The sequence below is a fragment of the Centruroides sculpturatus genome, unplaced genomic scaffold, assembly GCF_000671375.1.
Source record: "Centruroides sculpturatus isolate CEXI.00-Female unplaced genomic scaffold, Cexi_2.0 scaffold2301, whole genome shotgun sequence".
NCBI lineage: Eukaryota > Metazoa > Arthropoda > Arachnida > Scorpiones > Buthidae > Centruroides > Centruroides sculpturatus.
In genome coordinates this window covers 1-15,630 of record NW_019386417.1, presented here as the reverse complement: position 1 = coordinate 15,630, position 15,630 = coordinate 1, and the positions used below count along the sequence as shown (strand labels likewise).

Here is a 15,630-nt window from a genome sequence, read left to right as displayed (position 1 = left end):
AAATATATATTATAATAAACAGCTCTAGTATATATTAGAGCTGTTTATACTTGTAAAGGAAAATAAATAGCAATTATTTTATAAATAACGAGCAGTTATTTATTGTGACGTGGTCACAATGCCGGGCTGCAATTTTTAATCAAATTTTTAATTTATTTCACTTAAAACATATGATCTTCACTTCATCTTAGTAGTGGCTTACCCCCGTACATCACACTTTTCCTTTCTTGCCCCTTGGCTTTCCGTATGTCGTCTGGTGTTTCATCCATGTAACTCCGTTCTGGACAGTAAGGAAAGACGGACAGACGGACACAAGAACGACAATGGTATTTACAGATATACATTTTTTTAATTGCAGCCCAATTAAAAATAAACTGATTTCATTCCGTAATAATTTAATACATTTTTCTGTTTAATGAAACTGACCTTTTTAATTCTGATTAACCAATCTACTCATTGCTTTTGTGATTTTCTTATATTCTTTTTGTTAAAGGCTCTTCCTGGGAAACCAGTAAAAATTGTAGTATCGGCTCGACCTTTGACCGAATCTAACTGATCACGCTCCTCTCCGAGATTTAGCTTAAGGTATGCATCAATATCTACATCAGGCCCTAATTCGTCTTGAAATATTTGATATAAATCTAACTTCTTGGGTTGATCACGTCGTCCAGTTTTCCTGTATCGAGCCTCGCTACATTCTAAGAAAATAACTCCTGGAAAAAATTAATATATTAATATTTTGCCATTGAGTAAATACAGTTAAACCTCTGAACAATGGCCACTTAAAGAAATGTTAAAACAGTGGCAGAGTTTGTAGACTATTCTGTAAGCATCCATCCTTGTTCCAAATCAGGTGCCACAGTTCGGAGATGACCGTTGGGAAGCGGCCGTCATTGCAGAGTCGACTATACAAAAGTATATCAAAAGATACTTTATAAACTTTACTTACCGATAACGATGAACGTAAACAGGAACTTGTTCATCTTCGCTTATTAGTTATGCTGAATTGTTCTGGTGTTTTCTGTGGGTTTTGACTATCTGTATGCTGACAACACTCAATTGGTCATTCTTTTATAAGAGAATTATGCAATTCGTCGTAATTTCATTGGTTGCGGGACATCTGGATGTCGATCAAAGTCGATGATGTCGCGCGTGGAAATTTTAAAACGTCCAATCGTGTAAATGTTTATTTAAATTTATATATTTTGCTTCAGTAGCTGACCCGATTCGATGCTACAACACGTCTACTGAGAGAATATTTCTGTTCGAAATTAACACCTAAATAGGAACGAGATTCCCGTAGAAAGTTCTCTCGGGTGGCACATCTCCTCTTAACAGATGGCCCGAGTGTTGCGCGCTCTTATTCCATTAATCTTGTCACATATAAAAAGATTCTTTCTCATCAGATAATGAAGTAAAATATATGACGGTGTCTATAGGCGCAGTTTATTTATCTTAAGTGTGGCCCTGTCCATCGTCCTCGTGGTAGGCCTGGCCGAATCCATAGTAAGTAGAGTAAATGGCTCTTTTGGTGCCCAGAGGGAAGAAGGAAGTAAAAAATAGAGTCTACGGGATAAGTCAACGTAATACATGGACGATCTAATATATGAATAAAAAGTGAGGTTTACAGAATATTAATTTAAATGAAATTAATTCAATATTAACTTATGAAAACTCATTTTAATAATAGTAAAAACTCCAGTTGTATGTTTGATCTGAATTCAACACGAAGCTATTTGTAACATTGAGGTATAAATAACTGATTATATTAGCATTTAATTAAATAACCCACTAAAATAATAATTCTAATGTTCAATAATGGCAAAGAAATCATACATAATGCAAATTATACGGGGATATCACAATTAAAATATTTATAATTCATGCCGTCTAGAGAGTTATTTAATATTCCAAATGCCACCAAATGGCAAGACGACATCTCGAAACACGTGCAAGATTTCACTTAAAACGAACGATATTCATTGTGACATCGTCAAAATGCTGGCATGCAATTTTTCGTCACAATACTATTGTCCTCCACCCGTACGTCATACTTTTCCTGTTAGTAACAGAGTCCTGCCGGTCATTATCTTGGAAAGTATTTAAATCGAAATAACATAACTTCCGGTTTGCACGAAACGTCCTAAATTGTTAATCGCGTCCTCCTCCCCGTAATACCTGGTCTTGATTTTTATGTATCTAAGTCCGTTCTCGAGATTAAGGAAGGACGGACGGACGGGCGACAGTGGAACTTTATACTTCTACAATTTTTTTCAAATTGCAACCCAACAAATAATAGGTGTTAATCTCGCCACAATAATACTTTTGGCATTGCAAGCCGTGTGAATTTATTTATTTATTCACAAAATATTCTCAAAAGTTCTGTTAGTTTTTATATCTAAAATGTTCTCAGGAAATGTTTAAAATAAGAGAAAATATTTTACTCCAGCTCACTAGTTATTGATTGGATAAAACCACTGAAAACTGTAGCGTGATCGCGGGTTTGCCTCTCACTAACAGTAGTTTTTTTTAAAACCCCTTTCGCTCCGACATCACTAAGAGGATTTTTTCAGCAAACCCATTGTGGATCCGATCCCGAATCCCCCAAAACGTCCGTCAAGTGGAGGTTTAAAACTTTTTTCACGTCTCTAACACTTAATTACGTCCCAATTTCACGTAGAAATAACTCCCCGGAGGAATCTCTTTTTGGCAGACGGTCCAGGCGACACGTTGCCTTATCCCATTAATCCCACAATTGCATTCGTAGAAGCGCTTGTAAGGAGCTAATCGTATAAGGCAGTCAGTTACCTTATACTTAATTCTATGAAACTAAAATATTCAATAAATTCATAAATAGAACAAAATATGGCAAGTCTCCCACCTATATTGACTTTTTCATTAAAATTTGACAATCGACTCGTGACAATTAACGGCTGTCTGACCCAAAAAACAATAAAATTTGCAGAGTTAAAATTTTAACTTTAACGAATATTTTATAATTCCAAATTTTTCTTAAATATTCTTTAAATATACATCACAATGCGATTAAATAATACGATTATCGCCTTACTCGGAAGTGATATTTTCTTTCAGTAGAATCCATCGTCGTCACTTTAATATATCTTTTAAATGATACAAATTCAGACAGATTTGAAATTAGGTCAATTCGTCTTGTTTAGTTGATGATAAATTATAATATAAACACATAAATTAAATTAATGGATGCACAGAAAGTAAACATTTGGGTACTCTTATCGAGAGAATTATTCTTTTCCTTAATTTCAATTCGTGTATTTATTATAGATAGCGCTTAAAATGATTGAGGATTCTCACCTATATATTAATAAATGTGTGCATATAAACATTATATTTTCTGAAAAAATAGTTTATATTGATAGGTATATTTTTATGGAAATAAACGCGCATTAACGATCCGAGGACCTGAGAAACCTAAACACTGTCTAAATATAAGAATTTACACGTAATTATACGAATTTAAGTTATGATTTAATGATACTTGCAGTAAGGTTTATCCTAATTTTACTTTCTGAGCATCCATTAAGACTATTTTTGTGTTTATATTGTCTTTTGTCGTCAACTAAACAAAATGAATCGACTTAATTTTAAGTTTAACTAAAAATATATCATTTAAAACATATAAAGATGGCGTCTACCGAAAGAAGGAATTAATTCTAAATATGGCTATGATTGATCATATTTTTTTTAATCGTTTTTTGATGTATATTTTAAGCAATATTTAAGAAAAATATAAATTTATAGAAAATGCGTTAAAATTAAAAATATATTCTCTATTTTAACTCTGCTCANTAGTCTGTAATACAGTTATAATTTTTAAAGTAATAAAAAATATATAGTTTTATACAAAATAATATATATAAAACTTTTTACTTAAAGAATTCATTATATTCCATGTCAGGTAAACATATTTCAAATGGTTACTTTCAAGGTGTTTATCTGATATTGAATGTAAGGATTACAGTTTTAACGTTATTTTAGTTATTCTGTTTGAAGTACAGTTAACATTAGGATTAGGTTAGAATAACATTAGGATTTGCTTGTAAGTAATAATAAGCAAATGACAAAATCAAGCAAAACATAAATCTAATACTATTCTAAAAATAGCAATACTTGCCAGATATAATTAGTCATTTTTATACCACTTAAAATGGGTTTTTTTCAATGAATAAACCAAAGTGTTATGTCCTTTGAATCCATATTAATATAACAAATATACACATACTACATACATTGACAACATACCAATATAATAAATACATTACTATTAATGTTTTGTTATTGAAAAAAGTTGGATGTGCTTATAATTTTGAAATGGACTGGTACATACAAACAGAATAGACTTAAAAGTATGACTTGACTGTTTAATTGGCTTCTAATAAGAAACCGATTAAACAGTCAGGGAATCTAAAGAAAGACCATAGATAAAAGTGTTAGAAGCAAATAATATAATAGGGAAAAATGTTATTGTGAATAAGGTATTCAAGGAAGAATGACAGAATGGAAGGGATAAAAGTAGATGATCAGACTACGATTCAACCCCCAATATAAATGGATAATAAAAAAGGAGAATAAGATGTTTTTTGTAGAAAGTAAATATAGAATTTTTTAAGAAATTTGATTAGCATAAGAAGAATTATCATTATAAATTAAGAAAATAACTGACCTGTAAGAGCATTTCTTTTGTCAGGATTATCTAAGCATAAGTAAGCAATACCATAATCATCATCTTGTAATAGTTTTATCTGTCCTCCAGAATACTTCGAAAATTCTTTCATAATTTCTGGTAAGGAAGTGGAACTGCAACAATTTCGCCAGCATTTTACCCTATCTATTTGATAAATTTCAATCAATATATTTAAAAACCTTATACAAAATAGTGAAATTAATTTAAGCAAATTTACCTTTAACCACTTTATTGCTTACATTAAGTAATTTTTTGCAATAAGAATTGAATCTAAATAACATTTCTTCTTAAGCACATGAATTACTTCAAATTCCTAAGCAAAGAGAACTGTTGTTTATGTTACATTATTGATAATTTGATGACAGTAATAATAAGCATTACTAATCTCATAGAAGTTAAATGAGGGATTTCAAAGTTATTTCCAGGAATGACTGTTCCTAGCATCCTGCAAAACTACTGATCACAAACCAGTACCCTCCCAACAAACAAACTTTTATAATATTAACAAGGTTTTGTGCTAAAAGGATAAGAGACAAGAGGCAAACTCGTCATGCTTACACAAAGCAAGGTTTAACAATGACAGATGTGAGACAGTTGTCCTTCTCCAGCTGTTAGGTAACAGAATTTTCTGAACAGATGGACAGAAACAAACTTTGTCCATAAAATTAAGACTAACCTAAAGACTGAAGAATGAGAGCTGACTTAAGGTGACGACAGTCCCTTCAATTTTCCTCTCACCACTTGATGATGGTAATTAGATGGATGAGTGTCAGGATAAAATTACAAGAGGATAAATTGGCTAAAAGTTTCACAATGGTATGAGGAAAAAACTAAAACTTTAGTGATGAAGACAAATGATAAGACAGATATTAACCTAATCTTATTACTATCCCTAAAAACTTTCTTATCCTATCACTATCCTTAAAGTGTACTAAAGCAGAAATAATTAAGACATTAAGATATCAATAGTTTTCTGTCCAACTCAGGTCCATAGAACCTGATTGGGGGTGTCCCACTTAGAAAAATTGCCTGTTACAAAGACCAGAAGTCCAGAGTAACTTGAGAACTAAAGATTATCAGATTTTGATATGAAAAAGTTGGTGGGTAGTGATTCAATTCTTGAATACATTCCTTTTCCTGGTCAGTCACAACTCATGCTTAACCAAGTGGAGGAGGTTAACCACATCAAATGCATCACATCTGCTAAACAGAATGAAAACAATATTCTTATCTGACAGACAAGCTTACCTAGCTCTAAAGTTTCCTGGCCACCTTACACAAATAGAAGAGATGTGCTGCAATTTCTGGTGGAGTCACATTTGGACAGTTTACTCTCTCATAAACTCCAATAAACTGGAGCTTATTCCTAGTGGAGCATTGTATAGTTCACTTACTGCAGTTCAATGCAGTGTTCCGACACTAGCCTATCAAAACATCTGCACCAAACTATGAACCAGACTGTAATAACAGTAAGTTTAACAGTTGCAGAGAAAAGTAAGATGCCAGTAAATTTCAGAAATTCTAGTTTTAACTGAAGGAAAGTTGTTCAATTGACTGAGACTAAGCAGGTGTGTGCACAAAACTCAATAACAGGTAGATGGATCACCTTAGGCATCAAATTCACTTGATAATTGAGCAAGATCTAATAATAATCTGGACAGCAGAAAAAATATGAGCTAAAATACAACCCATCCACTCTTACTATTATACATTGTATCTCTTACAATTATACATCTTATCTCTTAATCACCCATTCAGATCTGCTTCTTCAAACATAACAGTAAAAGAAGCTTTATATAACCAAAGACTGCTTACAGGTCATAAACTGAAGCATAATAAACATAAATATCAACAAGAAAGTCTTGTAAACAGCTATTCTACTATTCATATAAAAATCTGGTCCCTTAGATTATCTCTCTTAGGCTTTCTTTGTGCATATTTGCACTAAAGTATAAACCTAAGATCTTAACACTTGTGCTTACAGGGATATCAGAGAATGACATCCCCGTAAGCATAGGTAGAAGGCAAGGAGCAGTAGAAATCAAGATTTCCACTCATCAATGACAGCTCGAGATCCCACAAAGTGCCGAAAACTCCGGAGACGGCCCGCATCATCCACAAGAGCTACAGATCTGTAACAGAAAGACAAAGTTATGAGGCAAAAGACATCAAGAAATAGGAAAATCCCAAAGTATGGCTCTCAAGAGAATGCCAATATTTAGGGAAAGAGAAACAGAAGTCTCATTAGTCACATTCACACTACACATTCTTAATGACATCATCGTGCATTATTCTAGTTGTTGTCGTTTGTTAAGTTATTGCAACACGGCACTTGGGTGATCTGCCTAGGGCAGTGATGGGCAAACTACGGCCCGCGTGCCAGATGCGGCCCCCTGAAATGTTCTATCCGGCCCGCGCGACATTATTCCTAATCTGACGAGTAAAAAAGAATACAGGCTGTGGTGGTTGATTCACCACTTAACTTGAGTGTTCGTTGATTATATAAAATAACCGAAGCTTTATATCTCACCACGAAAGTTTATTTACAATCATGTACAAAATTTTGTTTTACACTTGTTGAGTAAAAGCTCGATCGGTTACAAGCATGCTTCGGTACAGAACATCCACTCGTCGTGCGTAGCATAGCCGAAAGAGAGAAAAAGAAATATGACTGACGGCTTGCACATGTTTTTATAGCGCCACCTGGATTTTCAGATGCAGCGCTAGGTTACAATTATATTGGCCCGCCTAAAGTTTTCTTCTTTTCCTTTGGCCCGCTCTTTAAAAAGTTTGCCCATCACTGGCCTAGGGGATGCCTTCTGGGAGGTCTTTTAAGAAAAACTGATCCCTATTTAGGCATTACACACGTGGAGAAAACCCAGAAAACTCCACGAGGCCAGCCCATTTGAGGAGGCCGAACCCACAACAGAACTCCCAGTGTTCGGGGCCCGAAGACCGCTTCGACCACTGGTGGGCCCATGCATTATTCTAAGTTAATGCAATAAGTGCATTACATGCAGACCAAATAGTTATTCTGAACAAGATGGCAAAATGTGATACATATAATGCAATATTCGGAAGTTTCAAAATTTTGTAATGTGCACCGGGGATGACGAACAATGTGCTCCAGTGATTTTCGTGCATCTCTGTCTGACCCCGTTTCCGATAAGGGATCCTAGAGACAGCCTGGCAATAAAAATACATAATTTTCATAGCCGAAATGACCTCGGAAGGTACACGATACGAATTTAGAACTTGTCAAAGAAAACCCCGAATCGGCAATCGAAAGTAACGGCCATCTCCTATTTAAGCACGTTCTATAAGTAATCTAATAAACATTCACTTATCTAATATACATTAATAATAAGCATTACTTAAATCACGTGTTCTATTCTATCCTTCTTCTCCCCCTGTACAGTGGCTAGAAAATATAGTGTCGAAAGCGCTTATATTCCTCCATTATAACCGTTCGGTCCATACAGCGAGGTTAGTGACGTCACAGACAAGGTGGCGCTGATGTCAATCGTAGTGCTACTTTCGCTTTGGCTACGTGATATCCTTTCTTACAAGAACATCGAAAGCGATTAAATTTGTGCTTGTAAAGTGAATAAATCCTTAGGAAATAGCTGAACAGAAACTTTACTGACTCGTGTATTTCTAATTTATACATATTACTCTACTGTAATTTTTAATTCTTTTATTTTTGTCGAAAAGGGTGAGAAATCTACATGCATATTAATCTGTAATTTTTTAAGAGAGATTTTTCAAATATAAAGTGTATATGCATGGTACTTGGCAGTAGACTAATAATCGTTTATTTGTACATACTTAATTTTGTAATTTTATATTGGGACAATAAAGTAACATTCTGCCTTTATATTTTATATACTGTGTAGAATTTAATTGTAATTTTAATATTGCTTTATACTATGTCACATAATACTGTGAACAGTATACAGTATTATGTAACTGATGGCATTTGCTTAATAAATTCTATTTTAGGCCCTCACAGTGGAAGAGGTTCACAAAGCCATATAAAACTTACATTTTATTATTAAAAATATGATAAATTCTGTATTTTTTTAGTAAATATGAATAAACCTTGTTGTTAATAAGGTAATAACAAGAGTAGATTACTCTTGTACTCTAAATAATACTTGTTTGTACAGCACTCAACAGCTGTAATGTAAAAATAGACAATACAGTGTAGGCTATTTGATTTAATAAGAATCTTAATTAGCTTTAATAAAATGAATTCCTTCATAAATGTTAATAAAGTAATACTATATAATAATTGATTGCTAGTGATATGATTTATTATCGATCTAAATTCTTTTACTTGGCTACAGCACATTTACTATGCTTAAAAATCCCACTTAAAACCAATATAAACATAGGATGATACAGCCAGTGTAGCACAACGATTGACAGCAGCGCCTCTTGCGGCAACCTCCAATATAGGGGCAGAAAATAAGCTCGATTTCGACACTATATTTTCTAGCCACTGTACCCCCTGGTTCATATTAGATCACGTGTTATCAGCCATCTTTTAAATTAACAGAAGTGTATAAGTGTTGCCAACTGACGTAAATTATAATCTAGGACCTTGAATTAGAATAATCAGCAAATTTTATCAAAAATTTTGATATATATTTTCAAAAATACAAATAATACAGCGCAAAATATAATAAAAACGAAATTTCTATAATTACTTTTAAAAAAATAAAAGCGAAGCTGCGAGCATTGTTAATCGGACCCCGTCCCATACCATGCGGTCGCTTTATTTTCAAGAGGTTTCATTCTTATTCTAAAGTTTCGTGAATTTTAAATTATATATTTTTACATCACGCTTTTTCAAAAAATCTAAAAGTTTGTTACTATATCGGGGTGAGACGGAGCCGTTACTGTCGAAATTTATACTAATCCAGCGCAAAAGTTTGTCGGAAATTCAGCAATGAAGTGCTTAAAACGTTTATCTAATTAATTTAGAATATTCTTTGGAATAAATTCAAAAGTATATTGCGGTGGACCCATTTATTGCCACACTGTAGTTACGGTTTTTTCTCATAACGATATTTCTCCATAAGAGAGTATTGGCACACGTAAACCCACCCTCCCAGCGTATATGCCGGAGGATGCTATCTCCTTTCATGCAGTGTCGACAATAAATTATTTTAATTATTAGCCTATAGTTAGAAGGCATCCGAACATCTTGCACCAACCGACTAATTTGTATGTAAATTATCTGTGCTAAGGTTAATTCCGTGTAACGTTACTCGACTTTGCATCGATTAACAACGTTACGCGATGATATGGGAATTATAGAAATTGTTCGTATTCGAGACGTTAAAGACGACCACCGTGTTCTTTTAAGAGCAGAATGGGAGCAGAAATCCAATATTAAAGATTTTGTGGTCAATTTGCAAACTCGAGACTCGAGAACTCCGAACAAACACGAAGCCCACAGTGGCCGGGTTAATATAACCAGTCGACTAACGGGCCACCGGGTTTTCTTTACGTTAATAACACCTAAATAAGGGACAGTTTCCCATAAAAGACCTACGAAAGGCTTCCTCCTTGACAGATCGCCCACGTGTGGCGTTGCCGTGTATAAACATAAACAGAACAATATTATTTTCACCAGCCAAAACCCTTTATTAATGATTTCATATTGTAGTTACAATTTTTAAACAACATCCAACAAATAAGATTTATTATATTATAGAAGTGAAAACCGAAGCTTGACTGTGAGGTGCTCCAATTAAAGGCTAACTACAAAGAAAAAGAAAGATCTGGATATAATTTATATATAAAAATGACATAAATAAATTAGTATTTAAAGGCAGTTGATTATTTTAATTAATTAATTAATTAATATTTTAGCTATTTTCTACAAAACAAAAATTAAAAGTTATTATAGTAATTAGAAATTCAAATATATATTATAATAAATATCAGAGCTGTTTATACTAAGAGAATACTGCATATTTTACTGTATATTAGTATTTGTAAAGAGAAGTAAATAGTAATTATTTTATAAATAACGAGCAGTTATTTATTGTGACGTGGTCACAATGCCGGGCTGCAATTTTTATTTTATTTCATTTAAAATATGAGCTATCCATCTCAAATTAGTAGCGGCTTGCCCCCGTACACTTTTCTTTTCCTGCCCCTTGGCTTTCCGTATGCTGTCTGGTGTTTCATCTATGTAATTCCGTTCTGGACAGTAAGGAAAGACGGACAGACGGACACAAGGACGACAGTGGTTATTTACATATATATATATTTTTTTAATTGCAGCCCAATTAAAAATAAACTGATTTCATTCCGTAATAATTTAATACATTTTTCTGTTTAATGAAACTGACCTTTTTAATTCTGATTAACCAATCTACTCATTGCTTTTGTGATTTTCTTATATTCTTTTTGTTAAAGGCTCTTCCTGGGAAACCAGTAAAAATTGTAGTATCGGCTCGACCTTTGACCGAATCTAACTGATCACGCTCCTCTCCGAGATTTAGCTTAAGGTATGCATCAATATCTACATCAGGCCCTAATTCGTCTTGAAATATTTGATATAAATCTAACTTCTTGGGTTGATCACGTCGTCCAGTTTTCCTGTATCGAGCCTCGCTACATTCTAAGAAAATAACTCCTGGAAAAAATTAATATATTAATATTTTGCCATTGAGTAAATACAGTTAAACCTCTGAACAATGGCCACTTAAAGAAATGTTAAAACAGTGGCAGAGTTTGTAGACTATTCTGTAAGCATCCATCCTTGTTCCAAATCAGGTGCCACAGTTCGGAGATGACCGTTGGGAAGCGGCCGTCATTGCAGAGTCGACTATACAAAAGTATATCAAAAGATACTTTATAAACTTTACTTACCGATAACGATGAACGTAAACAGGAACTTGTTCATCTTCGCTTATTAGTTATGCTGAATTGTTCTGGTGTTTTCTGTGGGTTTTGACTATCTGTATGCTGACAACACTCAATTGGTCATTCTTTTATAAGAGAATTATGCAATTCGTCGTAATTTCATTGGTTGCGGGACATCTGGATGTCGATCAAAGTCGATGATGTCGCGCGTGGAAATTTTAAAACGTCCAATCGTGTAAATGTTTATTTAAATTTATATATTTTGCTTCAGTAGCTGACCCGATTCGATGCTACAACACGTCTACTGAGAGAATATTTCTGTTCGAAATTAACACCTAAATAGGAACGAGATTCCCGTAGAAAGTTCTCTCGGGTGGCACATCTCCTCTTAACAGATAGCCCGAGTGTTGCGCGCTCTTATTCCATTAATCTTGTCACATATAAAAAGATTCTTTCTCATCAGATAATGAAGTAAAATATATGACGGTGTCTATAGGCGCAGTTTATTTATCTTAAGTGTGGCCCTGTCCATCGTCCTCGTGGTAGGCCTGGCCGAATCCATAGTAAGTAGAGTAAATGGCTCTTTTGGTGCCCAGAGGGAAGAAGGAAGTAAAAAATAGAGTCTACGGGATAAGTCAACGTAATACATGGACGATCTAATATATGAATAAAAAGTGAGGTTTACAGAATATTAATTTAAATGAAATTAATTCAATATTAACTTATGAAAACTCATTTTAATAATAGTAAAAACTCCAGTTGTATGTTTGATCTGAATTCAACACGAAGCTATTTGTAACATTGAGGTATAAATAACTGATTATATTAGCATTTAATTAAATAACCCACTAAAATAATAATTCTAATGTTCAATAATGGCAAAGAAATCATACATAATGCAAATTATACGGGGATATCACAATTAAAATATTTATAATTCATGCCGTCTAGAGAGTTATTTAATATTCCAAATGCCACCAAATGGCAAGACGACATCTCGAAACACGTGCAAGATTTCACTTAAAACGAACGATATTCATTGTGACATCGTCAAAATGCTGGCATGCAATTTTTCGTCACAATACTATTGTCCTCCACCCGTACGTCATACTTTTCCTGTTAGTAACAGAGTCCTGCCGGTCATTATCTTGGAAAGTATTTAAATCGAAATAACATAACTTCCGGTTTGCACGAAACGTCCTAAATTGTTAATCGCGTCCTCCTCCCCGTAATACCTGGTCTTGATTTTTATGTATCTAAGTCCGTTCTCGAGATTAAGGAAGGACGGACGGACGGGCGACAGTGGAACTTTATACTTCTACAATTTTTTTCAAATTGCAACCCAACAAATAATAGGTGTTAATCTCGCCACAATAATACTTTTGGCATTGCAAGCCGTGTGAATTTATTTATTTATTCACAAAATATTCTCAAAAGTTCTGTTAGTTTTTATATCTAAAATGTTCTCAGGAAATGTTTAAAATAAGAGAAAATATTTTACTCCAGCTCACTAGTTATTGATTGGATAAAACCACTGAAAACTGTAGCGTGATCGCGGGTTTGCCTCTCACTAACAGTAGTTTTTTTTAAAACCCCTTTCGCTCCGACATCACTAAGAGGATTTTTTCAGCAAACCCATTGTGGATCCGATCCCGAATCCCCCAAAACGTCCGTCAAGTGGAGGTTTAAAACTTTTTTCACGTCTCTAACACTTAATTACGTCCCAATTTCACGTAGAAATAACTCCCCGGAGGAATCTCTTTTTGGCAGACGGTCCAGGCGACACGTTGCCTTATCCCATTAATCCCACAATTGCATTCGTAGAAGCGCTTGTAAGGAGCTAATCGTATAAGGCAGTCAGTTACCTTATACTTAATTCTATGAAACTAAAATATTCAATAAATTCATAAATAGAACAAAATATGGCAAGTCTCCCACCTATATTGACTTTTTCATTAAAATTTGACAATCGACTCGTGACAATTAACGGCTGTCTGACCCAAAAAACAATAAAATTTGCAGAGTTAAAATTTTAACTTTAACGAATATTTTATAATTCCAAATTTTTCTTAAATATTCTTTAAATATACATCACAATGCGATTAAATAATACGATTATCGCCTTACTCGGAAGTGATATTTTCTTTCAGTAGAATCCATCGTCGTCACTTTAATATATCTTTTAAATGATACAAATTCAGACAGATTTGAAATTAGGTCAATTCGTCTTGTTTAGTTGATGATAAATTATAATATAAACACATAAATTAAATTAATGGATGCACAGAAAGTAAACATTTGGGTACTCTTATCGAGAGAATTATTCTTTTCCTTAATTTCAATTCGTGTATTTATTATAGATAGCGCTTAAAATGATTGAGGATTCTCACCTATATATTAATAAATGTGTGCATATAAACATTATATTTTCTGAAAAAATAGTTTATATTGATAGGTATATTTTTATGGAAATAAACGCGCATTAACGATCCGAGGACCTGAGAAACCTAAACACTGTCTAAATATAAGAATTTACACGTAATTATACGAATTTAAGTTATGATTTAATGATACTTGCAGTAAGGTTTAACCTAATTTTACTTTCTGAGCATCCATTAAGACTATTTTTGTGTTTATATTGTCTTTTGTCGTCAACTAAACAAAATGAATCGACTTAATTTTAAGTTTAACTAAAAATATATCATTTAAAACATATAAAGATGGCGTCTACCGAAAGAAGGAATTAATTCTAAATATGGCTATGATTGATCATATTTTTTTTAATCGTTTTTTGATGTATATTTTAAGCAATATTTAAGAAAAATATAAATTTATAGAAAATGCGTTAAAATTAAAAATATATTTTATATTTTAACTGTGCACATTTTATCGTTTTTGGGTCAGACAGCCGTTAATTGTCGAGTCAATTGTCAAATTTTAACGAAAGTTGTCAATGCGCGTGAAAAACTTTTCGTGTTTTGTTCTATTTATGAATTTATTTTCCTCTCGTAAAATTAAGTATAAGAACAACCGATTGTCTTGTGTGATTCTATGAATTAAATTGTAAGATTAATGGGATAAGGAAAGACCATTTGCCAAAATGGGATGCCTCCCGGAAAGATTTTCCATGGGAAACTGGCGCTTATTTAGATGTTAGGCATCTATTGAAAACCCCCGAACTTTCTCGTGGTGTGTTGTCCGAATGTATCGGATCCCGTCCCTCGCCTCCTTGGCATTGTGGGCCTGGCCAAACCCATATGTGATTGTTACCTTTCCTTATCCTATTAATCTGAGGGGACCTTTAATGGTTCTTCTAAATAGTCGAATCAGTTAGATCGCTCGATCCGATCTCATCTACGAACGGGATTGTCGTGGAAGCGAGTTAGATATTCTAGGATTGAAGGAAGGATCCGAATGTCGTTTTCACTAGTTTATTTGCCGATAATTACAACTCTATGTACAGATGGTTAGAACAACGCCGATCATGTAGACAAGGGTCGGACTGCACCAGATGAACGTCCGAACCGGAACACGTCGACCCAAAAAGTGTCAACCTCTGACGTCACGCGGGTTGGGGACGGTGGTCAGGCGCAGTGTTGCCGACCGCCGCAAATCTTACAATTTAATTCATAGAATCACACAAGGCAATCGGTTGTTCTTATACTTAATTTTATGAGAGGAAAATAAATTCATAAATAGAACAAAACACGAAAAGTTTTCCACGTGCATTGACAACTTTCATTAAAATTTGACAATTGATTAGACAATAAACGGCTGTCTGACCCAAAAACGATAAAATGTGCAGAGTTAAAATAGAAAATATATTTTTAATTTTAACGCATTTTCTATAAATTTATATTTTTCTTAAATATTGCTTAAAATATACAGTAGACCCCTTATAACGCGGAGATACGTTCCGCGTTATACGAATTTCGCGTTGTAGGAATCCTTAAATACATGAGCCAATCGCAGCTCGACACGTGTGAAGTTTACGGACTAATGCTGTTTGAAAGGTTTTCTTC

At 33.8% G+C, this 15,630-nt stretch overlaps 1 long non-coding RNA gene across 1 annotated transcript in view; it reads right to left on the bottom strand.

The window, feature by feature from the left end:
• Positions 1-9,255, bottom strand: part of LOC111614903 — a 15,057-nt gene extending 5,802 nt beyond the window's left edge. Inside the window, exons 1-3 of the long non-coding RNA XR_002755009.1 lie at positions 8,098-9,255; positions 4,941-5,036; positions 4,703-4,867 (exon numbers count right to left, since the gene is read on the bottom strand). This is a non-coding gene — a long non-coding RNA (uncharacterized LOC111614903). The remainder of the gene's footprint in view (positions 1-4,702; positions 4,868-4,940; positions 5,037-8,097) is intronic.
• Between the last annotated feature and the right edge of the window lie 6,375 nt (positions 9,256-15,630).